Genomic DNA, 23174 nt, shown 5'->3' on the forward strand with positions numbered 1-23174 from the left:
AAATCACAGACTTTCCAGATTTAATATTATTTTAAGCAGGAGAGCGTACATTGAAGACAAGAAATTCTATTATGTAAGATTGCTATTGCATCAGTTTAAATTGAATTAGATTTTACTCAGCATGAAATCAACAAAATAACTAAACTTTCAAGTAATTTAATTAATGCATGGTTTGAATGAACAACTTGGAAAGTTTAGTGCAGATAGATTTACAATTATGCATTTTTATTTTAACATTTGACAACACATGCTACTCTTTAGCTCTCAGTTCCCGAGAGAAATGAATGCACAGAGCAAGGAATGGGTCAGTGTTCCTGACTAAATTCCTGCACATTGCTATATGTAGTGTCTGTAGGCTCTTTTGTCTTTCTGCTTGCAAAGCAACTTGAAAGAGATAAAGCCATCAACAAATCATCCTTTATTGAATGATGAAATTCTCAAGGTCACAAAAATAAAATTATGTATTGCACATCACTCTATCAGAAGTAATACCACACAGCATGCACAATTCAAAAAGGAGGATATTCCCTTATATGCAGCATAACCTGAATAAAATTATACGATCAGTAATTTATAAGTGTTAATTCAACAAAATGTAAAATCATTTGATTTCTTGGTGTCTTCATTCACTGAACTCTTGATTGCAGGGTGCACTTGAAATTACCTACTCTTTCCAGGCATTGATTTCTCCAGTGCATCATTTCTCCACATGGATTTCATATCCATTTTGTCACATATTCTGATCCACAATTATTGTTTCAATTTAATTGTCTTCATAGAAGATAACACATTGCATAATAATTTCTTGATGTGTTTCATCTTGCTATCACTGAAATACAATAAACTGTCTACATAAAACATAAAGCAGAAGCTAATTACCATTATCAGATTTCAGATTTATTGTCAGAGTGCATACATGACATCACATACAACCCTGAGATTCTTTTTCTACTGGGTGAGGCAGAACTACCATTTATTGACAAGGCAAAAAATAAACTGCATACAACGTACACGTGTAAACAAATAAAGGAATGTAAACAAACTGTGAAATACAGAGAGAATTTTAAAAAATCATTAACATGCGGGAAGAATCCTTAAATGAGTCTCTTCATTGAGTTTGTTGTTGAGGAGTCCGATGGTGGAGGGATAGTAGCTGTTCCTGATCCTAGTGATGTGAGTCTTGTGGCAGCTATACCTCTTTCCTGATGGTAGCAGCAAGAGCAGAGGGAGTGCTGGCTATTGTGGATCCCTGATGATTGCTGCTGTTCTCCAATGGCAGCATTCCCTGTAGATGTTCTCGATAGTGGGGTGGGTGTTGCCTGTGTGGTGCGCTGTTAGCCAGAATCAGACACACACAAGGTAAAAACTGTACAACAGGCTTTAATCCACAAAGACTTCCACAGAGCCAGGCTGGCTGTAGCTGCAGTAACTCTGAGTGAGATTCAGGAGGCCGGCGCAGGCTTATATCCCAGAGGGTGCTTGACACCCGACCGGGTGGGGCTTGATCTCTTCAGACCAACTGATTGACAGCCGACCAGGTGTTGTCCTGTCCTTTACACTCCTGCAGGTAAAGAGGTTCGTGGAAGGCAGGGATCCTTTGAAGTCCATGCCGAGACGCTTGAAAGGCCGAGTAGCCTTTACTACATGGACCTGGGCCAGGCGGAAGAAACGAGGTTTACATTCCGCGCAGACCCGACAGGGCACAGTCATGTCCCTGATGTCCCTGATGGTGTATGGCAGGTTCCGGGACTTAATGAAGTGGAAAAACCTGGTGACACCCAGATGGCAAAGGCACTCGTTAAACTTCCGGGGGCGGTACTGAATGTTGTAGCTGTAGGTTGCCAGCTCGACTCTCAAGCGCAGGATCTTGTTGTTCTTGATCTTGCTCTTGTGGGTAATGTTAAACATGAACGGCACGGCCCACTGGTCCATGAGGAGGATGAATCCCCTGTCGGCCAGGTCGTAGCGCCAGTGGAGGATCGCTTCCACAATCACCTGGGCCTCCTTTTCAATGGCAGAATGCCCTACCTCGGAGCTGTGGAGGTTCCTGGAGAAGAAAGCAATGGGGCAACCCTCTTGGTTGAGGATAGCAGCGAGGGCTACCTCGGAGGCATTGTTCTCCACCTGGAAGGAGGAGTCCTCATCCTCGGCCTGCATCATGGCGTCCGCGATGTCTTACTTGATGCGGATGAAGGCTGCCTGCGCCTCGGGTGGGAGGGGAAAAGTTGTAGATTGGGCTAGTGGGTGGACCTTGTTTGAGAAGCGAGGGGCTCACTGTGAGTAATAAGAGAAAAGCTCAAGGCACCTGCGAAGGACCTTTAGCATGGGAGAAGAGGTAACTCCATTAATGGGCGCATCCTTTCTGGATCTGGACCGACGATTTCATGGGCCACGATGTACCTCAGGATGACAAGGCAGGTGGTGCTAAACACATACTTCTCCATGTTGTAAGTGAGGTTCAGCTCCATGGCCATCTGGAAGAATTTCTCCAGGTTAGCATCGTGGTCCTGCTGGTCACGGCAGCAGATAATGATGTTATCCAGATACAGGAATGTTGCCTTCAGCTTGTGCCGGTCTACAATGTGATCCATCTCCTGCTTGAAAACGGAGACCCCGTTCATGACCCCAAAGGGAACTCAGCAGAACTGGTACAGGTGCCCGTCCACCTCAAAGGCGGTGTACGGCTTGTCCTTCAAGTGGATGGGGATTTGGTGATGTGCCGACTTCAGGACAATCATGGAGAAAACCTGGTAGCAGGCTATCTCGTTGACCATGTCAGTGATCCTCAGTATGTGTCCAGCTGGGTGTACTGGTTAATGGTCTGGCTGTAATCCACAACCATCCTTGGCTTACTTCCCCCTTTGACCACCATGACTTGGGCTCTCCAAGGGCTGTTACTGGGCTCTATGACACCTTCTGTCAGGAGTTGCCGCACCTCCGCCTTGATGAAGTCCCTGTCTGCAGCGCAATACCACCTACTTCTGGCGGTGATCGGTTTGCAGCCTAGCGCAACATGTGGGAAGAGCACTGGTGGGGTGATGCGCTGTATGGAGAGGCCGCAGGATGGCCGGGACTGGTAGGTTGGCGTGCCGTGTAACGTGAGTGGAGGTTGGGGCCACCCAAAGACAAGGGTCACACTCTGCAGATGGCACTGGAAATCTAGGCCCATGAACACTGGGGCACAGAGTTTGGGCATGACCAGGAGCCTGAACCCTGTGTAAGTCTCCCTTCCTACAGTTATATCAGCTAAGCAGTGCCCGGGGGTACCAACAGTCTTATCCTTGGTGGTGAGGGCAATTGAACAGGTGGTAGGGTGGACTTTTAATCTCAGGGATTGGACCACGCTCGGGTGAATGAAGCTCTCGGTGCTGCCACTGTCGAACAGGCATTTTGTTACCTGCCTGTTGACTTGCACGTCCATCATAGAGCGCCCAAGGTCGTGAGGGATTTCCCTCGTCAGTGTGGTGGCGGCCAGGATTGTCTCGGGGTCAGAGTCATCACTCTCCAGTTGTACGCAGCAATTTATGGTGTCCAGAGGCATGGGGAGCATTGGTAGGGTGGCCTGGTCATCGCCCGTGTTGACCACATTGACATCAGTCATGGGGTGCGGCGTGTGGTAGCCGATGGCATCCAGGGGTGTGGGGAGTGCTGGTAGAGCAGTCTGGTCATCGCCCGTGTTGACCACGTCAATGTTAGTCATGGGGTGTGTTGTGCGGCAGCTGTTGGCACCCGGAGGTGTGGTGAGCATTGGTATGGCGGCCTGGTCACTGCCTGTGTTGACCACATCATTCTCAATGTCGTCGGAGACTTTCCATGTCAGCAGCTGCCTGACCCAAGATGGCGGCAGCATGTAGGGGCCCGCTGCATGGCTGGCCTCCTTCCCCCGCTCTGTTCTTTGCATTGGGAAGTGACATCATCGCAGCCAGCAGCAGTGACTTCACTTCCGGCTGACGTAATGCCGTGAGCCAGAAGTGACGTCGCTGTAGTTCTCAGCAAGCGGCACTGATGAGGGCAGGGGCTGGTCCAGGTGCCCAGGGCACACGCTGCGAAAGTTGCTGGCGGGGCTGGAAGTTGCACTGTTGAAGTTGGGGAAGGCGGAAGTCGTAGCAGGGACAATGGCACTGCCCGGCATGTGCATGTGGAGGGGTCCGCAGGGGATGGGGGGGGGGTCATAGAGGGCTGCTGAGCTGCAGGCTGGTTTTGAGAGGCACTCTTTAGTGAAGTGGCCTTCCTTGTCACCTTGGGAACAATACTAGTTCCTAGCCGGACAGTTTTGGCATGATCGTCGGTCTAACCCACACCAGTTCCCACAGTACTTAGAGGGGCACTGGTCATCTGCCGCAGCGACATTTTCCTCCCTAGCTCATTCTGGGGCTGCAGCTGCAGTGTGAGAGGGCCATGAGGGAGCCTGGGGGAACCTGGAATCGAAGACTTCAATGTGCAGGGCTGCCGTCTCCAGGGTTTGGACCACCTCCACTGTCTTGGTTAGGGCGTAGATTTTGTCTTCCAGCAGCTTCTGCCGGATGGCCCTCAAGTGTAGCCCTCGCATGAAGGCGTCCCGGATCAGCCTCTCGACCTCCTCTGTGCCTACCCTGGGTTCAGTCAGACATGGTCGGGCCAACTCTCGCAGTCTTCTTGGGTTGCTGGGCTCAGGTTTTGAGGAGGTACCTTGCACAGATAGCATTCATGGGTGGCTTGTACAAGTTCTCAAGAGAGTCCATAGTGCTCTTGTATGTGGAGTTGCCTTTGGTTGCCTGGAAGGCATGGGGACACATCTTTGACTGGAGTAGGACCAACCTCTTCTGATCTGAGTCCAGGATGCCACCTTCATATGCCTCGATGACTGCCTCCACCGCGTGCTGCCAGATCTTGAAGTGTGTCTGGGCTTCTGGGTGGCGAGGTTTGACTTCGAGGCTCCCCGTGCTCAGGAGCTTTTCCATGGCAGCTGTGGGAAAATTTTGTGGATTAAATTGTGGTGCGATGTTAGCCAGAATCAGACACACTAAGGTAAAGACTGTACAACAGGCTTTAATCCACAAAGACTTCCACAGAGCCAGGCTGGCTGTAGTTGCAGTAACTCTGAGTGTGCTTCAGGAGGCCGGCACATGCTTCTATCCCGGAGGGTGATTGACACCTGACGGGGTGGGGCTTGATCCTTTCAGGCCAACTGATTGACAGCCGGCCAGGTGTTGTCCTGTCCCCTTACACTCCTGCAGGTACAGAGGTTTTCCCCTGCAGTAGGCCGGTGGTGCACTTCTGCAGGTACAGAGGTTGGCCCCTGGAGTAGGCTGGTGGTGTACCTCCACAGCTTGTGCTACAGTTAGCAATAGCTATAGTTAAATTGTTACCATAAACCCAGTCACAACCTCTATTTTGGTTGCTTTTTTTTAGACTCTATTTTTGTAACTGCTTTCACACCATCATGCATACTGAATCTTACCCTCACATCTTGTAGACAAGGCTTTTCCTCTTTCCTGTTTACCATTTCAAAGTTTCAAAGTCCATCTTCTCTGACAATCCCTTTCTGAGCAGTCCCTAGTTTTTTTCAGCTCTGCTATGTCTGTTTTCAGTCATGGCAACTGGGTCTATTTTACTGAACCACCTGGTTGCCTTACAATGCAGGTCTCGCTTTCTCTCTCGCAACTTCATGGAGACTTCCACAGGTGCTTCTTCAGATAATGATACAATACCAATTTCACTTGTGAATTTGCAGCAAAATAAAAAATGCCCAACACATTCTGGTAGACACACCAATCCATGGCTCAAAAGAAACATTCCTGTAATTGCTTTATGTTTCATGGTGATGATGAATACTCTTTTGTTGAAGGGTCTTAGATCTGAAATATTAACTCTGTTTCTATTTCCACAGATAGTGCCTGCCCTGCGGTGTTTCCAACATTTTCTGCATGTTTTTATTTCAGATTTCCAGCATACGCAATTTTGATTTGACTTTTATTTCCAATATCATATCCTGTTCGCTGCCATGTGGCTTCACTTCAGTACTTATGTCTAAATTGCAAGACCTCCCTTTAGTTCCCCCTGCACACATCTTGCAAGAAAGTTGTCATTTCTACACTCAGGGCAAACATCAAGTTTCTAATCAGATGAATCCTATAAAATTTCTCTCGAAATGGTGTCTGTCCATCACTGCATTCACATCTTCCTTTGTGGAAGGGAGATGCCTGTGTTCAATGAATTCAAATCCTGAATTGCACCTTCTCTCACTGCCTCAGACAGTTATATGATGACCATTTCCATCACTGTTTTGTTGGAGTCTCAGTTGGTGATGCAGGAGTGCCAGTGTGTGCTGTTTGTGATGTCATTGGCACCTCCCACTCCTAACCATCTGCTTGGGTTGGTGCAGTGTGAAGAGTGAGGTTTCTGGATCTCCTCAATGCTCCATTCTACAATCATTTCAAAAATACAGCTCCTCCATCTGAGTTGTTCAGTCCAACCATTTCTTCTGATTGATACTGCATTCTCATAGTTCATAAACAGAATGGTTAGCTGACAACAAATAACCCAACACTTCAATTTCCCCAGTAAGATAGAATATAGTCTGTAGCGTGTCGAATGACTCAAAGACTTGTTGACTCAAACCAAGGGTTTTATTAACAACAGAGTGGAGCATAGTACATCGAGGTCAACCAGTCCAGACTGACCTGGGACTATTAGAAGCAGTCCTTTATGACCTGCCAGTAGGTGTGGCTACAGCTCAGCCAATCACTATCATTATATGCAAATATATACAAATATATACAGTAGTGATAGGATCCCATACTATCACATTTATCCCTTCTTTAAGAACTGACCCTGGGGTATGTCAAAAAGAAAGGGGGGTATAACACGCAGGGGTTATAGGCTGTAGCGGTTGGGTGGCCTGATTGTCCGAAGTGATCGCCATGGCACCAGGATCAGGGTAGCTGGCAGGGAATCATTGTTGGAGTCCCTGAGTGTGGGTGCAGTTTCGCCTAGTCCACAGTTGTCGTTGTCTGTATGCAGGTCATTTCTACTGCCGTCATCATCCGCAAGCTGCTGCTGGTCCCGCTGCCCCGTCAAGTAACCTAGGGGAGGATTGGAGGGAGGTTGGAGGTTGAACATGACAATGTTAGATCTGGCTTGGGCCAGGACCCTTACCAAGACCGCGTCCTCCCGCCCGTCCAGGTACTCGATAAAAGTGTAGTGCCGGCTCACATTTATCAGCGTTACCCAGTTGAATTGGGGGTCATTTTTCGAGTACCGGACATGACGTCTCAGCAGAACGGGTCCATGGACTGTCAGCCAAGCCCGTGTGGTCGTTCATTATTCCAACGTCCGTGGGAACGAGAGCCTGCGTTCATGCGGGGTAGCGTTGGTGGGCATGCATAATAGAGACCTTATGGAGTGTAGAGCATTTGGGAGGACGTCCTGCCAGTGAGTAGTGGGGAGGGATTTAGACTGGAGGGAAAGCATGATCGCTTTCCAGACGGTGGCATTCTGCCTTTCGACCTGCCCATTACCATGCGGGTTGTAGCTAGTGATCGAGCTCGAAGCAATACCGTGCTCCAGAAGGTACTGCCTCAGCTCTGCACTCATAAACGAGGACCCCTGGTCACTGTGGATGTAACTGGAATACCCAAAAATGGTGAAGAGGCTGTGCAGTGCATTTATGACTGTGGAGGTGGTCATTTCCAGGCAAGGGATGTCAAAGGGGAAACGGATGTACATGTCGACCACCGTGAGAATGTAGGTGCTACAGTTCGTCAACAGTAGAGGCCCCTTGAAGTCCACACTGAAATGTTTGAAGGGCCAAGTGGCTTTAATGACGTGGGACTTTTTGGGCAGGAAGAAATTGGGCTTGAACTCAGCGCATACTAGGTAGGCTTGAGTCATGGAGTGGATCTCCTCGACTGTATAGGGCAGATTGCGGGCCTTTACAAAGTATGCAAACCTGGTGACCCCTGGCTGACAGAGCTCCTCATGGAGTCTCTGCAGCCTGCCCAGTTGTTTGCTGGTGCATGTCCCATGGGAAAGGGTGTTGAGCAGGTCATTGAGTTTGCCAGGTCGGTACAGAATGTCATAGTTAAAAATAGAGAGTTCGATTCTCCACCTGGCAATTTTGTCATTTTTGATCTTACCCTGCTGGTTGTTGCTAAACATAAATGAGACCACGCTTTGGTCAGTCAGCAGTGTAAAGTGCCTGCCAGCAAGGTAGTGTCTTCAATGATGTACAGCCTCTACAATGGCCTGGACCTCCTTCTCGACAGCTTTCTAGGCCTACCGGCCTGGTTTAAGGTGGCTGCCAGTTCAAAGACAGACGCATCGCTCTCTACCTGGAAGGGTATAGATTCGTCTATGGCACGCAGAGTGGCCGCGACGATATCTGACTTAATGTGGTCGAAGGCCACTCTGGCTTCTGCTGACAAGGGGAAGGAGGTGGACTTAATGAGTGGCTGTGCCTTGTCAGCGTACTGTGGCACCCATTGAGCATAATAGGAAAAAACCCCAGGCAACGTTTGAGTGCCTTCTGAGTTTGGGGAGGTGGAAGGTCCATAAGAGGGTGCATGTGGTCAGGATCTAGCTTTACAACCCCGTATTCCTCCAAGCAACCTAGAATTACAAGGCAAGTGGTCCGGAAGACACACTTTTCAAAATTATACGTTAGATTCAGCCGTTTCGCGGTTTGGAAGAATTTCTCAAGGTTGGGGTCATGGTCTTGCAGTCATGGCCACAGATGGTAACATTATCCAGATACGGGAATGTAGCTGTTAGTCCATTCTGGCCTACCATCAGGTCCATCTCTCGGTGGAAGACCATGACACCATTTGTGACACCGAAGGGAACCCTGAGGAAATGGAACAAATGCCAGTTCATTTCAAAGGCCGTGAAAGGACAGTTCTCTGGGTGGATCGGGAGCTGATCGTAGCTGATCGAAGGACGATGGTGGAAAACATGTGGTGATCTGATTCACCACATCCATGATTCGCGGAAGAGGGTAAGCATCCAAGAGCGTTAAGCGGTTGACCGTTTGGCTGTAGTCAACCACCATCTTCGCCCACTTCTTCACAACTACCACCTGCGCCCTCCAGGGACTTGTTCTGGGCTTAATAATGCCCTCGTCCAGAAGTCTGTGCACCTCACTTGTAATGAATTTCCTGTCCTTGTATCTGTACTGCCAGCATTTAGTGGCAATCGGTTTCCAACCGGGGCGAGGTTGGCGAGTGCTGGAGGAGTGACTCGGAGATTGGAGAGGTTACAAGTGGAGCATCGGGGCGTGGGGACTGGTGTGGGCTGTCACTGGCAGGAGGCCTCCGGGGTGGAGTGGTGGCAGATAGGAAGCGGAGAGTGGTGACCCCCATAATGCAGTGACACCAATTTAAAATGACATTGAAAATCCAACCCCAACAATACAGGAGCACATAGTTGAGATAGGTCCAGTATCTTAAACCCTGTAAATTTGATGCCCTAAACTTTCAAGGTCACCACACAATACCCCTTGATGCCCGTTGAGTGGGCTTTTGTGGCCAGTGAAATCTTCTGGTCCATTGAGTGGACTACAAGTGCACGTTGTTGGACCAGTTCTGGGTGAATGAAGCTCTCCGTCGAACCTGAATCCAAAAGACAGTTAGCATATTGGGTGTTAACCTTGATGGCTTCCATGGCCTTAGCTACGGGGTGTGGTTGGCTCTGGTTCAATGTCACTGATGCAGCAAATAATGCAGGGAGCAGAGCTGCTGCCTGTTTTGGTGACCATGGAGGTTGGCGTGATAATGTCACTCATCGTTGGGGGGACCGTCTGGTGGAGCCTTGCGTCATTGAAAAATGGGCAGACGTTGTGGTGCCTCGGCCTGATGCGCGCTACACTTGCATGGTGACATCATTGGAGTGGGCGGGCCATCGGGATCTGCCGACACAGAGACCCGGTTGGAGTCAGCTGCGAGCTGCGGAGGCGGCGGCATCCCGTTGGAGAGAGTGGCAAGCTGCGGAGGTGGTGGCAGTCGTGTTGCAGGCGGTCCATCGGAGCCTGCTGGCGTGAAAGTTCCATTGGGCGGAGGGACCAAGTCGGGGAGCAACATCACAGCAGCGGCGTAAGGGCCGATGGTGGCTGCATGCCATTGGAGAGCAATGTCAGAGTGACAAGTGTGGAGTGTTGTGAGGGCAGTTCCCTCCGCTTGCATAGTGATGTCAAGCGATCAGTTCCTCACCCTCATTGGATGAGAGTTCCGAGGATGAGTAATTTGAATTTGGGGAAAATGGATGAGCCTCGCATGAGGCACTGTGCTTTGCAGTGGCCATTTTGGACTGGCAGACTTTAGCGAAGTGGCCATTCTTTTGGCACTTTTGGCATCGGACCTTCCTCGCAGAGCACAGGGATCGACTGTGTTTCTCCATCCTGCAGAAGTAGCACTTGAGGGTCGCGATGCGTAGTATGGCGGTGGCGGCGAGGCCATCAAAGGGGCATGGGGAGGCCGGATTAAGAGCAGGGGTTTTACTCACATCGTAGTGGGGGGCCCAGCCCTGTGTGTAGATGTCCATGCTTAGGGCTGCAGCCTCCATCATTTCAGCGATTTTTACAGTCTCCACTAGACTATCTCCCCCATGCTCCAATAGACATTTCCTCACTTCGTTGGATCGAATTCCAGCCACATAAGCATCCTGTATGGGGAAGCCAGTGATCCCGGACGCAGTTTTGAAAGAGACGCACATGCTCTACCTAGTAACCTAGTGCCTGGAGGTAGGCTCTGTAAGACTCACCCAGCTGCTTGGTCGCCAGCATGTGCCTGGCATATATTTTATTCTCAGGCTGCTCGTAGAGTCCTTACAGCACGTTCATGGCAACCATGTAGGAGGTCACGTCCTGGATGTTTTTATAGACCTTCATGGACACCATGGACATTAGAACTAGCAGTTTATCGGCGTCTTCCTCCACGATGGGGTCTGAGCGCTGCAGATATGCCTCAAAACACCTCACCTAGTGCCTGAAATCACTCTGAGCAGTAGCTGACTGTGGGTCGGTGCTGAGGTATTCTGGTCGCAGCATTCGCTCCATCCGTTAAAACATTTTGTTAATAAAATTGTAGCATGTCGAATGTCTCTAATACTTGTTGACTCAAACCAAGGCTTTTATTCACAAAAAGGCTGGAGGGTAATATATCGAAGTCAACCAGTCCAGAATGACCTGGGTCTGGATAGGAGCAGTCCTTTTTGACCTGCCAGTAGGTATGGCTACAGCTCTCAGCCAATCACTATTGCTATATGCTATAGGATCCCATACTATCACATAGACCCAATGTCATTTTACTCTTTCACAATAGAAAATGACTAAGTATTTCAGACGCATAATTTAACAATACCAGACTGAATTAACTCATGATAAAAGTTCTGCAATCAACAAGGTGACTTTAAATGTACTTTTCTAATCACCTCTTCAGATGTACATTGGGCACCATTCAATATTCCTAATTCTACATTATCTAATTCCAACATGAGTACAGAAACCGAATATAACGTATATCCTTACAGCTGAGTACCCGTGTCTAACATATTTACTGGTAGTTGCATTTTTTTTTGTGGACTTATATTGTGACCTAGCCGGTTACAGGTGTCATTCATGAGACTTTGAGGAATAGTGGGTCCCATAGCCTCCCTGGCAAGGCTGTTTCCATTTTGCTCCATATCTCACAGAGTTTCATTCCTTTGCAATCATAAATTCTACTGTTTTCCTGGCAATCCCATGTATTTATGCCATGAAGAAAGCTGCTACATCCATTAGCAATCCTATGAGGTTTCCCTCCCAGCTTAAACCCTCTGATGTTATCATAGGTGCCATATTCATAATGGCAACTATTCTCCACTCTCTCTTGATTGCCTAGTCCAGTGTTCCGAAAAGGCTCAGGGAAGTTCAGGATCAGAGCATCAGGAGCTACCATCTGAGGCTAAGGCAGGCCTATCATCATTCAGCCATTATTATTTCTCTGATATCAGTCTCAATTTAAATTCAGAAACTTTAATTGACTGGATAATCTAAATATTATTACGGCAGTGTGATGAGCACTTTGGTTAGTGCAACGCTATGACACCGCCAGCAATCCAGGTTCAAATCGGATGCTGTCTGTAAGGTGTAATGATTATAATATTTTGGGGAATTTGGTAAGATTTAGATTAGGTTACATACATGCACACATTTTAAAACAGATCTTATTTGAAAGACTGAAGAAATATTGAAGATCTCTGGAGGATGTTATGCATGTTTCACAAGTAGGTGTTAATTGAACTGACACAATAAAAATGAATGGCCATTGTTATGAACTGGTGCCAGGATAGTTACAAGTAACTTTCTGCAGGGTGCTTACAGGAATGTCACCCCTGGGTCTTGTTTATACTTAAGATAACAACTTGAGCAGAAGGAAGAACTCCTGTTGTTTGCTGGGGAAGGTGGGGGTTTTGCAAGTCACATGGGTTACATGCTTTTCGCTGGAGTTTCAGTTGGAGAGAGAGAGAGAGAGAGAGAGAGAGAGAGAGAGAAAGAGAGAGGTCACAAGCTCTCTTGTTCAGTGTTTGTGGGACACTGAACAGTGCAATCCAGGAAGAACTAATGAAAAGTTCCAAAGCAGTGCTATTTGACTGATGTTTCTCTTGGAATAAGAGGAACAGAGTGGTGCTTTGTAGTGGCCTAGAGGATGATGTTACCAACTGGAAAACCCTGATGGGGCAAGTTTAATCAGCGAGACCTTGAGGTGACTAATGGTGGAAATCCTGGAACAACAAATATTTCTCTCTGAAAATCCTACAAGAACCTTCCTGAGTGGAAAATATTGACCTTTTGAGCACCAAAGCTTGGTGAACTTTATACATGTTAAATTCTGTGCACAGTTTAAGAATTGTCTGCATCCAGAGAACTTGGAAGAAGGAGAAGTGAGATTGAACTGTGAACCAAATAACTTTTTCTTGAATTTACACACACATTGCATACACATGCGCTTAGAATTAGAAGGGTGTTAATTAGGGTTAGTATAGTTAAGTATGTATATAGTTAAGTTAAAGTTTGATTCTTTTTTCATGTTTAAAGTTGATTAAAAATAACTTTAGTTTTAAAAACCACTTGTCTGGGTGAATGTCTATTGCTGCTGGGTTTTTGGGTCCTTTAGGCTTGTAACAAAGGAGTTTATGCATCCTTTTCATAACCACATCAGTTTTCTTCAGATGTTCCTGTTTCCTCCTACCCTTCAAAAAAATCATACAGAATTTGCAGGTTAATTAGTGCATTTGGACAGCACCAGCTTGTAGGCTGGAAGGGGCTGTTACTGTGCTGTCCCTCTAAATTTTAACATTTAAAATGTAAAAATGACATGTAAACAATGTTGTTTGTAGCATAGCTTCTGTTCCATTCAAAATGGAACAGTGAGTTCTTTGGCTAAGTTTTAAACTATCCAATCGTGGGCTTTATAATCCCCATAAGATCCTAGAGTTTCTATAAACTGGCAATAAATTACTATGTATTTCACATAATTTATAAGGATTATTGTCTCTATGTAGGCTGATGGTTGACAAAAATAATTAAAAAATAAGATGCAATCGTAAAAGTCATTAAAGCATATCTGATGAGTCCACTTGAATAACATTTCAATTGTTATTGAATCATAAAGTTGTACAGCCTAGAAACTATCTTCTCAAAGTCATCTCGTGCCTGAAGTCAGGATACTTTAAATGGAATCCCACGTTCTCCTAGTCTTGTTGGAGCTGACCTATATATTCTTTCACATTTCAGGTTATTTGGTGAAAATTCCTAGCATCCTTCATTTATTTTCTGGTAAGTTTTATCATTAGGTTGTAAACTTAAATTAAATGTAATAGAGACAAAAACAATTAAAAGACTCATAACTGTTGAGGAGAGGCATTTCAATGATAGCGTTATTGTGTTCCTCTTATTATATAATGCCCAGAAAAATAGCATCATGGTCAGATCAGACTTTGATTTCTCCTGATCCTTATATTTCATAAGTAGCCCTCTGCTTATAAAAGTATAAGTAGATTTAATTATTAAAATAAAACAGGTTTTTTTTCTTATTTTAATTGAAGCTTTGACTCATTGATATTAAATGAATTGTTAACTTCATTAGCATGCAAAGACATTTAAAAAATGTCCCAAGGTCATTTATGTAATCCTCACACTCATACTTTCAAGGCATTGAATTTTCCAACACACCAAGACAAATTTCAATTTTTATGAATGAGACAACATCAGTCAGGGTTCAAATTTGTTAAGAATTCTGTGCTTTTCTTAAAACCATGATGATTCTTTGAAATATTGAATGATTTAATTATTCAAATTTGAGGATGTGGTCTACATAGACTTTAGTAAAGCCTTTGACAAGGTCCCACATGGGAGGTTAGTTCAGAAGGTTATGACACTAGGTATCCATGGAGAGGTTGTAAACTGGATTCATAATTGGCTGGGTGGGGGAAAAATACAGAGTGGTAGTGGATGGTTGCTTCTCAGACTGGAGGCCTGTGACTACTGGTGTGCCTCAGGGATCTGTGTTGGGACCATTGATGTTTGTTGTATATATCAATGACCTGGATAACAACGTGGTAAATTGGATCAGCCAATGCACTGATGACACAAAGATAGGGGGTGATATAGACAGCAAGGAAGATTTTCAAAGCATGCAGAAAGGATCTGGACCAACTGGAAGAATGGGCCAGGCAGATGGAGTTTAATGCAGACAAGTGTGAGGTGATGCAGTTTGGAAAGGCAAATCAAGGTAGGATATGCACAGTAAATAATAGGGCTCTGAGGAGTGTGGAGAAGCAGAGAGATGCTGGAATACAGATTCATTGTTCCTTGAAGGTGACATTGTAGGTGGACAGGATTGTAAAGAAACCTTTTGGCATCTTAGCCTTTACAAATCAAAGTATTGAGTATAGGAGTTTCGGTGAAGTTATGTTATGCTATGTTGAAGTTGTTTAAGACATTGGTAAGGCCAAATTTACAATATTGTGTGCAGTTCTAGGTGCCTAACTACAGGAAGGATGTCAATAAGACTGAAAGAGTGCAAAGAAGATTTTCTAAGACATTGCCAGATCTTCAGGAGTTGAGTTACAGGGAAAGATTAAACAGGTTAGGACTTCATTCCTTGGAACGAAGAAGAATGAGAGGAGATTTAATAGAGGCTTACAAGATTATGAGCTGTCTGAGGGCAAAGACCATGTCAGTGGTTCCTCTGTTTGCGCGAAAGCCGCACTGTGATTCTGGGAGAATATTCTCAGCGACACTAGGTATTATTCTATTTAGTAGAATCCTAGCGAAGATTTTGCCTGCAATGGAGAGCAACGTGATTCCCCTGTAGTTTGAGCAGTCTGATTTCTCGCCTTTGTTTTTGTACAGGGTGATGATGGTGGCATCACGAAGATCACCTTTGTTGACCTCACCAAAGCCTTCGACACCATGAGCAGGAAAGGGCTTTGGCAAATACTAGAGCGCATCGGATGTCCCCCAAAGTTCCTCAACATGATTATCCAACTGCACGAAAACCAACAAGGTCGGGTCAGATACAGCAATGAGCTCTCTGAACCCTTCTCCATTAACAATGGCGTGAAGCAAGGCTGTGTTCTCGCACCAACCCTCTTTTCAATCTTCTTCAGCATGATGCTGAACCAAGCCATGAAAGACCCCAACAATGAAGACGCTGTTTACATCCGGTACCGCACGGATGGCAGTCTCTTCAATCTGAGGCGCCTGCAAGCTCACACCAAGACACAAGAGAAACTTGTCCGTGAACTACTCTTTGCAGATGATGCCGCTTTAGTTGCCCATTCAGAGCCAGCTCTTCAGCGCTTGACGTCCTGCTTTGCGGAAACTGCCAAAATGTTTGGCCTGGAAGTCAGCCTGAAGAAAACTGAGGTCCTCCATCAGCCAGCTCCCCACCATGACTACCAGCCCCCCCACATCTCCATCGGGCACACAAAACTCAAAACGGTCAACCAGTTTACCTATCTCGGCTGCACCATTTCATCAGATGCAAGGATCGACAATGAGATAGACAACAGACTCGCCAAGGCAAATAGCGCCTTTGGAAGACTACACAAAAGAGTCTGGAAAAACAACCAACTGAAAAACCTCACAAAGATAAGCGTATACAGAGCCGTTGTCATACCCACACTCCTGTTCGGCTCCGAATCATGGGTCCTCTACCGGCACCACCTACGGCTCCTAGAACGCTTCCACCAGCGTTGTCTCCGCTCCATCCTCAACATCCATTGGAGCGCTCACACCCCTAACGTCGAGGTACTCGAGATGGCAGAGGTCGACAGCATCGAGTCCACGCTGCTGAAGATCCAGCTGCGCTGGATGGGTCACGTCTCCAGAATGGAGGACCATCGCCTTCCCAAGATCGTATTATATGGCGAGCTCTCCACTGGCCACCGTGACAGAGGTGCACCAAAGAAAAGGTACAAGGACTGCCTAAAGAAATCTCTTGGTGCCTGCCACATTGACCACCGCCAGTGGGCTGATAACGCCTCAAACCGTGCATCTTGGCGCCTCACAGTTTGGCGGGCAGCAGCCTCCTTTGAAGAAGACCGCAGAGCCCACCTCTCTGACAAAAGGCAAAGGAGGAAAAACCCAACACCCAACCCCAACCAACCAATTTTCCCTTGCAACCGCTGCAATCGTGTCTGCCTGTCCCGCATCGGACTGGTCAGCCACAAATGAGCCTGCAGCTGACGTGGACTTTTTACCCCCTCCATAAATCTTCGTCCGCGAAGCCAAGCCAAAGAAGACAAGATTATGAGAGGTATAGACAGATTGGATGCGAGTAGGTTTTTTTTCCACTTAGATTGGGGGAGATAAATGTGAGAGGTCATTGTTTTAAGTTGAAAGGAGAAAGGTCTAGGAGGAACATTAGGGGGAAGTTCTTCACTCACAGAGTGGAGGGAGTATGGAATGAGCTGACATCAGATGTTGTGAATGTGGACTTGATCTTGTGTTTTAAAAATAAATTGGATAGCTACATGGATGGGAGAGGTCTGGAGGGTTATGGAATGGGAACCGGTCAGTGGGACTAGCAAAATGATGGCCAGACAGACCAAAGAGACTGAATGCCCTATTTTCTGTTCAATGGTTCTATTAAATTACTTTGCTGTCCAGAAATACTTCTCGATCCTTGTTTTAGCACTTTGATTGTCAGTCTTATCCATTCCTTCTTGGAATCATTAGTTAATTTACTGACAGTCATTCCATACTTGAGAATGGTCAATTAAAGAAAAAAAATCAGTGCAGTCATCGCAATATAAATCCATACAAATTAATAATTGTGACAAATAATTGCAACAATCTTTAATGATTAAATGGATGTAATATTACAACCTATTCTCTCTCCAGCAATCTGTTACATAGCTCCATCATCTGGCTTTCAATGTTGGGGCCAAACCAAGATCCTAACAAAGAATAATTTGTCTTAATTCCTAAATCTGTTTACCTTGTCAGAAATAAAATTACCAGTAAGAATCAAAAGTAATTCCCTTGCCATTTTCAGTTTCTCCAGATGTTACCATAGCTTATGGATAACTACATTTACAGTAACTGTAGTAAGACTAGTACTATTTTTTCAATAACAATTTGAAGCTCAGAGATAAAATCTGCTTGGATCCAAAACCTTTTGTGCAAGAGACACTGAAATACACTTTTATGCAGCAAGAATGCCCCCAAGTGGTGATCCTTGGATCATTTCTGAGCTTCTCAATTAGCTCTATCTGCACATGACATCTGTTTCATCAAATGATAGTGAATCTGCTGGGAATTGATTACCTTGTAGTGTTCATAAATATTATTGTTTCCTACATACTTGTAAAGTACTTCATTGACTGCTACATGTACTTTGCAAAGTCCTGAGGATATAAATGCCATAGAAATCCAAAACCTTCTTTCTATTATTAAAGTTACATTTTTAACAGATAGTTAAAATAAAAAAAGCAGATTATTATCTCCCTATCTCTAATTTTCCCCATTTTCTATCGATGTACAAATTAAATCTCACTGGACTTTTGAGTTGCACAGATGTCTCAGTGTCTCTCCTGATGACCATCTTCATTCAAAGCTAAAGTAATAAATGTAATTGCGTCATTGGATCATAACATACATCTCTCTGTGCAGCATGGGTCAAGTTTACAATCAAAAAAAAAGTTTCTTCAGTTTTTCCCATCTTAATCAAAAGCATTAATACCAATATTAGCATCCCTGTCTTTTTAAATATTTTAATATATTTAAAATCATGGTGTTGTGGCCACTGGAATCACCATGGACACGATGAAATAACAACACAAGGCGTTTCTTCAGTGAATCAAATGGATTTACTGTTCAGAAGGCACGCAACCTTTTAAAAGCCCAAATCACGCACCCGACACACGTTATCATCTACTGACGTTACATAGCCAGTTTGATGCCATCTGGGAGTTGTAATGCCACCATAGCACCGCTACAGTATTGTTAAAGAGCAAATTGTCTGGTGGAAGAATAGTCCTCCATTCTAGAATCAAACATCAGATTATTACTGCTCTCACTAATCTGGTTCTCCAGTATCCTGATGAAAAGAAGTTGAATTATTAGGTATGACACCTTTTAAATGAGCGCTCCTCAAAAGCAGTCAAGGCAAAAGCCTCATCTAAATTAGCAGTGAGGCAGGCTTAACTTGTGGGCTAAATTGTGGTGTTGCTAAAGGGCCTATCTCATTGCCCTGGAGACTAGGTGGCGACCTGGTGGCGACTCGAGTCTCCGCTGGTTGCGGAGATGTCTCCGTGATGTCTCCTGGAGACCAGTCAGGTCTCCGGGGAATTGTGGAAAATTCAAACCTGCTCAATTTTTTTGGAGACTTTTTCCAATCTCCAGCAGGTCGCAGAGATGTCTCCGCGATGTCTCCATCAGTTGCGGCAACGTCGTGGAGACTAATTTTGTCCGTGACTGGGGAGACATCTCCGCGGTATCACCGCAATATCTCTGAGACCCGCTGGAGACCAAGGAGACATTGTGGTGACATCGCGGAGATGTTCCGGAGACGTCGTGGAGACATTGCCGCGACTTCCAGGCGAATTGGTTGTCACCTTGTTTGGAGATGTCGCAGACGTTGCTCTGGTATCGCCTTGGTGAGAGCGCAAGCCATTTTGTGATCTCCTGAGTCATGGCGACATGTCCGCCAATGAGATACCAGTGTAAGCTTTTTGCATGCAACTTTCTTTGTCAAATGCATTCCCATTCAAACCAATCAGTCTGCAGCCTCTTCCATTGCCATACTGAACATAAGGTAGAGTTAAACTGCACTTTCATTGTTTCCCATTAATATACTTATGTCCCCTTTACACCTCATTTCTAGAAAATTTCTCCCTAACAGTCAGTACACATGCTTCTTATCATCTGGGTCACACGCGTCTGCAGATGCTGAAACCCAAGCAAGAAACAAATTGCTTGAGGAACTCAGTTGATCTGTTTGAACTAAAGTCCATACATTCTACTCTCTCGATTCTCTCCCTCCAGGAGTTTTGAGAACAGGAACTCCTCCACTCTTTCTCCAGGTCTGAATGTGATTGGAGTTGAAGGAGAAGCTGTTCGCTGAGAGAACAACTTCAGGCTGGGGAATGAATGTGTGGGAGGAGGGAAAGTGGTTAGGCCTTTTTTCAGGAAAGAAGTGGAGGGCTCTCACCTCACTTGACGACGTGCAATGAAGTTCAGCACTTGAAATGCCTGTGACCTTTGTTTTGAACAGAGCTTTCGAGCAAGTGAAGCATTAAATCATTGACATTATTTATTTAGTCACATTCTGAAACTGGAAAAATGTCAATGAACAATTCAGGCCAAGGCCTTTCATCAGACACCTTTGTTAATGTATTAGTTCCTTTAGACGCTGCTGAGTATTCCCAGCACTTTTGTGAATTGAACTCAACCCAGCATCTGCAAAGTTCCTTGTTTAACTTAATTTTTTACTATCTTGTTTCAATATGAGTAAGTTCTTAGATAACACATGAATGAAGGAAATGTTTCTTTACTTTAAAGTTGTTGTAAACAGCACCATGAGGCAGGCCATGCCACTGCAAGCCTCAATTACAGATCTTGCATATTGTGTCTCCTGCTCTCTGTCAGTCTAATCAAACAGTAACTATAATTAAGGCCTTGCTAGTGGCCATGCAAACATGATCACTATCATTACATAATGTTTCAAGGTCTTCTGGAAGTCCATGTCCATAAAATTCAGTTATTCTCCTGCTCTTTAGTTGCCCCTTGAAAGAGTTTGATGACATTTTTTAAACATCATCTTCCATTTCTAGTGTGCGAAAGCAGCATACAGCAACACAATTACAAACACGCACATTTGAATTTGCATAACTCTTTTTAAATTTTTCAGACACTTTAAGGCTGTGGTTCTCAACTGTTTTATTTCCTCTCACATACCACCTTAAGTATTCCCTATGCTATAGGTGCTCTGTGATTAGTAAGGGGTTGTTTAAGGTGGTATGTGGGTGAAAAGAAAAAGTTCAAAAACACTGTTTTTAATCGTACCTAATTGACTCATTATGTGCACGGTTTCATAACTTCAAAGGAAATGGGCCAATTACAATTTTTCTCAAGCAAATTATTTCAGTAAAAATTCAGTCTAGAGCAGTAGTTCTCAACCTTCCCTTCCCATAGTGCTAATGACAGAGAACAGATGGCATAGGGATTACTTAAAGTGGTATGTGAGTGGAAAGAAAAAGGTTGAGAACCCATGCTCTAGGGAATTTCCCAAAATTGAAAATTTTCTTAAGAATTTGAAATGGTGTCACAGTTATTGTGCAGATAAAATCTTTTTTTTTGCACAAAATAAAATCCTTTAAGCAATTGCCAGAAAAGTCTATCTTATGTGTTTTGGTGATGCTAAATTGAAGAAAATTAGATTTTTTTTCCAAAATTACATTGTTCATGTGCAAGCTTAAATAACACCTCAACATTAGTAATTACTGGTAGTGCACACCACACTATCAAATAAAGTTTTATGTTAGAACTTGGAGCAGAGGTACATGATAGAAATGCCTCATGTTAGATCCATTGGTCCCTGCCAGTTTGGGCAATCAATTTGGAGAAAATAAAAACGGAAGCAATTCCAAATATTAAGTCCAAGGTTTTGTTTAACAGTAATATTTCTGCTGAGTTTCGCCAACATTTGTGTGGATTTTTAACATTTAAGCTTGTGAGGTTAAGGTTAAGATCTCAACTCAATGTTGGACAAGCCACGAGATCATACTGTTGGTCTCTTTTTGATGGATTTTCATACTCCTGTGCTCCCCTCTTCCTCCCCACCCATCTCTTCCCCCCCCCCCCCCCCACCCCACAACTTTTTCATTCAGGTGAATGCTAATTTCTTGCTATTCCAGATTTCTTCCAGCATTTTTCATGTTTCGCCAGTTTTTTTTTCACTCTGCAGTGCCTGCAGTTTTCCTGAGATCAAGGACTGGCTATTTTGCCACTTAGAACATTAAATATGATCAAAGTCATATTTGTTATGTCAATCAATACTTGGATGTCTGCTTATTCAAAGAGTCACTGCTACTGAGGAGCTTTTTGACTATTGAGGTGAATTATACTGTCAGTGAATGAATATTCAGAGATAGTCTTGCCACAGATGAGCTTGTACGTATACAATTTTATAAAATAATTGTTCACACCAAAAATACCAAAGTAAACCATGTCCTATTTGTATCTTAAATGTATAGAGCCTCCATTTATTCTGGATTTGGAGAGATGCTTGACAAGGTCATCCGTGCCTGTTTACTTGGGCTGAATAAAGACCTTTTATTTCAACAATTCTGTTCTTATTGGGGCTATAACAACTTTTCCAATGGAGCAATACAGCACCCATTGGATTCAAGGAGCATCGAAGGGCACCAGACGAGGTGGCAAATGAGAAGGAAGGCAATTTCTGATTTTATATACTTCTGTTTTCTTTAATGTTTTCATTATTTATTTTAGGTATGTTTGTTAACTTTGCTTTATATTTCTCTTCAAAAGATATTAACAACTTTATATTTGACTTATTTACTTGAAGAATAATAGTTTGTAAATATCTGAGTGACAAAAAATATTTAAAAATTGTGGAAAGTCTCTATCAGCCTTTTCAGTCTATGAAGCATGGGGGTGGGCTTTGCTGGCTGTGTTGAGAGCGGGGCTTGCCCAGTGAGACACCAAAATGACAGCTTCCACCCAGGAGACACAACAAGGAAACACTCTGCACCCAGACTAGCTTGGCACAGGCTGGTAGTTCTGAGGGAGAGGAATGGCAGGTGCAATGTGATCAGTTTAAGTTGACCCAACACTGTTCAAACCACACTTTCTCTTAGCTTTATTGGTGAGGCACCTTTCTGATTTCAATGAATGGATATTTGTTTAGGGCAGCACAATTAGCAATGCTGTTAAAATCCCAGTGACCCAGGTTCAAATCCAATGTTATCTTTAAGGAATTTGTACATTCTCCCCTTGTAATTCCCCTTAGTGCTCTGGATTCCTCCCAGCTTCCAAAAACATCCAGGGTTTGTTGGTTAATTGGTGTATTTTGGCAGCATGGGCTCTGGGACCAGAAAGGGCTGTTATCGTGCTGCTTTTCTAAAATTAAAACAGGAACTTGAAACACTTACTTGTGAAAGTATGATTGTGAAATAATGATTAATTTTTTCAAAACATTTTCCATTTGCAAACCCCGCATGAGAACGTTAATATAGCAAAGCACGTTTTCACTTTACTTACTTTCTTTAAAATCTGAAGACCAATAAATCTAAATAATAAACATTTTTTTTCTTCCCTGCCTGAAGCAGAAAACAAGAATCAGTTTTAAAATAAATTGGGGTAATCTTCAATTCAATCTTGAAAATAAATAAGCAGAGTGTTTCAGGCTGCTCTCTCACAACACAAGGGACTGAAGTTCAATACTGACCCGAGGTCCAGCCGGTGTGGAATTCGTACACTTTCTCTGGATTTCATCTGAAGTTGTGTTGGTAGTTTAATTGGCTCCTGAAATGCTTTCTTAGCGTCAATAAGTGGCAAAAAAGGATCAAGACATTTAATGGGCATTAGCCAGACAGAACATATTGCAGACTCACAGACAAAATAAGGAGAGGGGGAATGGGATTGCTTCGCTGTAAAGTGACATGGACTCAAGAGTTGAGCAGACCTCCTC

At 44.5% G+C, this 23174-nt stretch overlaps 1 long non-coding RNA gene across 1 annotated transcript; it reads left to right on the forward strand.

Annotated features, from left to right (window-relative positions):
• Positions 1-6776: 6776 nt before the first annotated feature.
• LOC138756218 (uncharacterized) lies at positions 6777-22614 on the forward strand. The gene is made up of 3 exons (XR_011352877.1): positions 6777-7164; positions 13748-13789; positions 21718-22614. It is a non-coding gene; the product is annotated as an uncharacterized lncRNA (long non-coding RNA).
• Positions 22615-23174: the final 560 nt, after the last annotated feature.

This window comes from Narcine bancroftii, chromosome 3 (genome assembly GCF_036971445.1).
Source record: "Narcine bancroftii isolate sNarBan1 chromosome 3, sNarBan1.hap1, whole genome shotgun sequence".
In the NCBI taxonomy this organism is placed as follows: Eukaryota; Metazoa; Chordata; class Chondrichthyes; order Torpediniformes; family Narcinidae; genus Narcine; species Narcine bancroftii.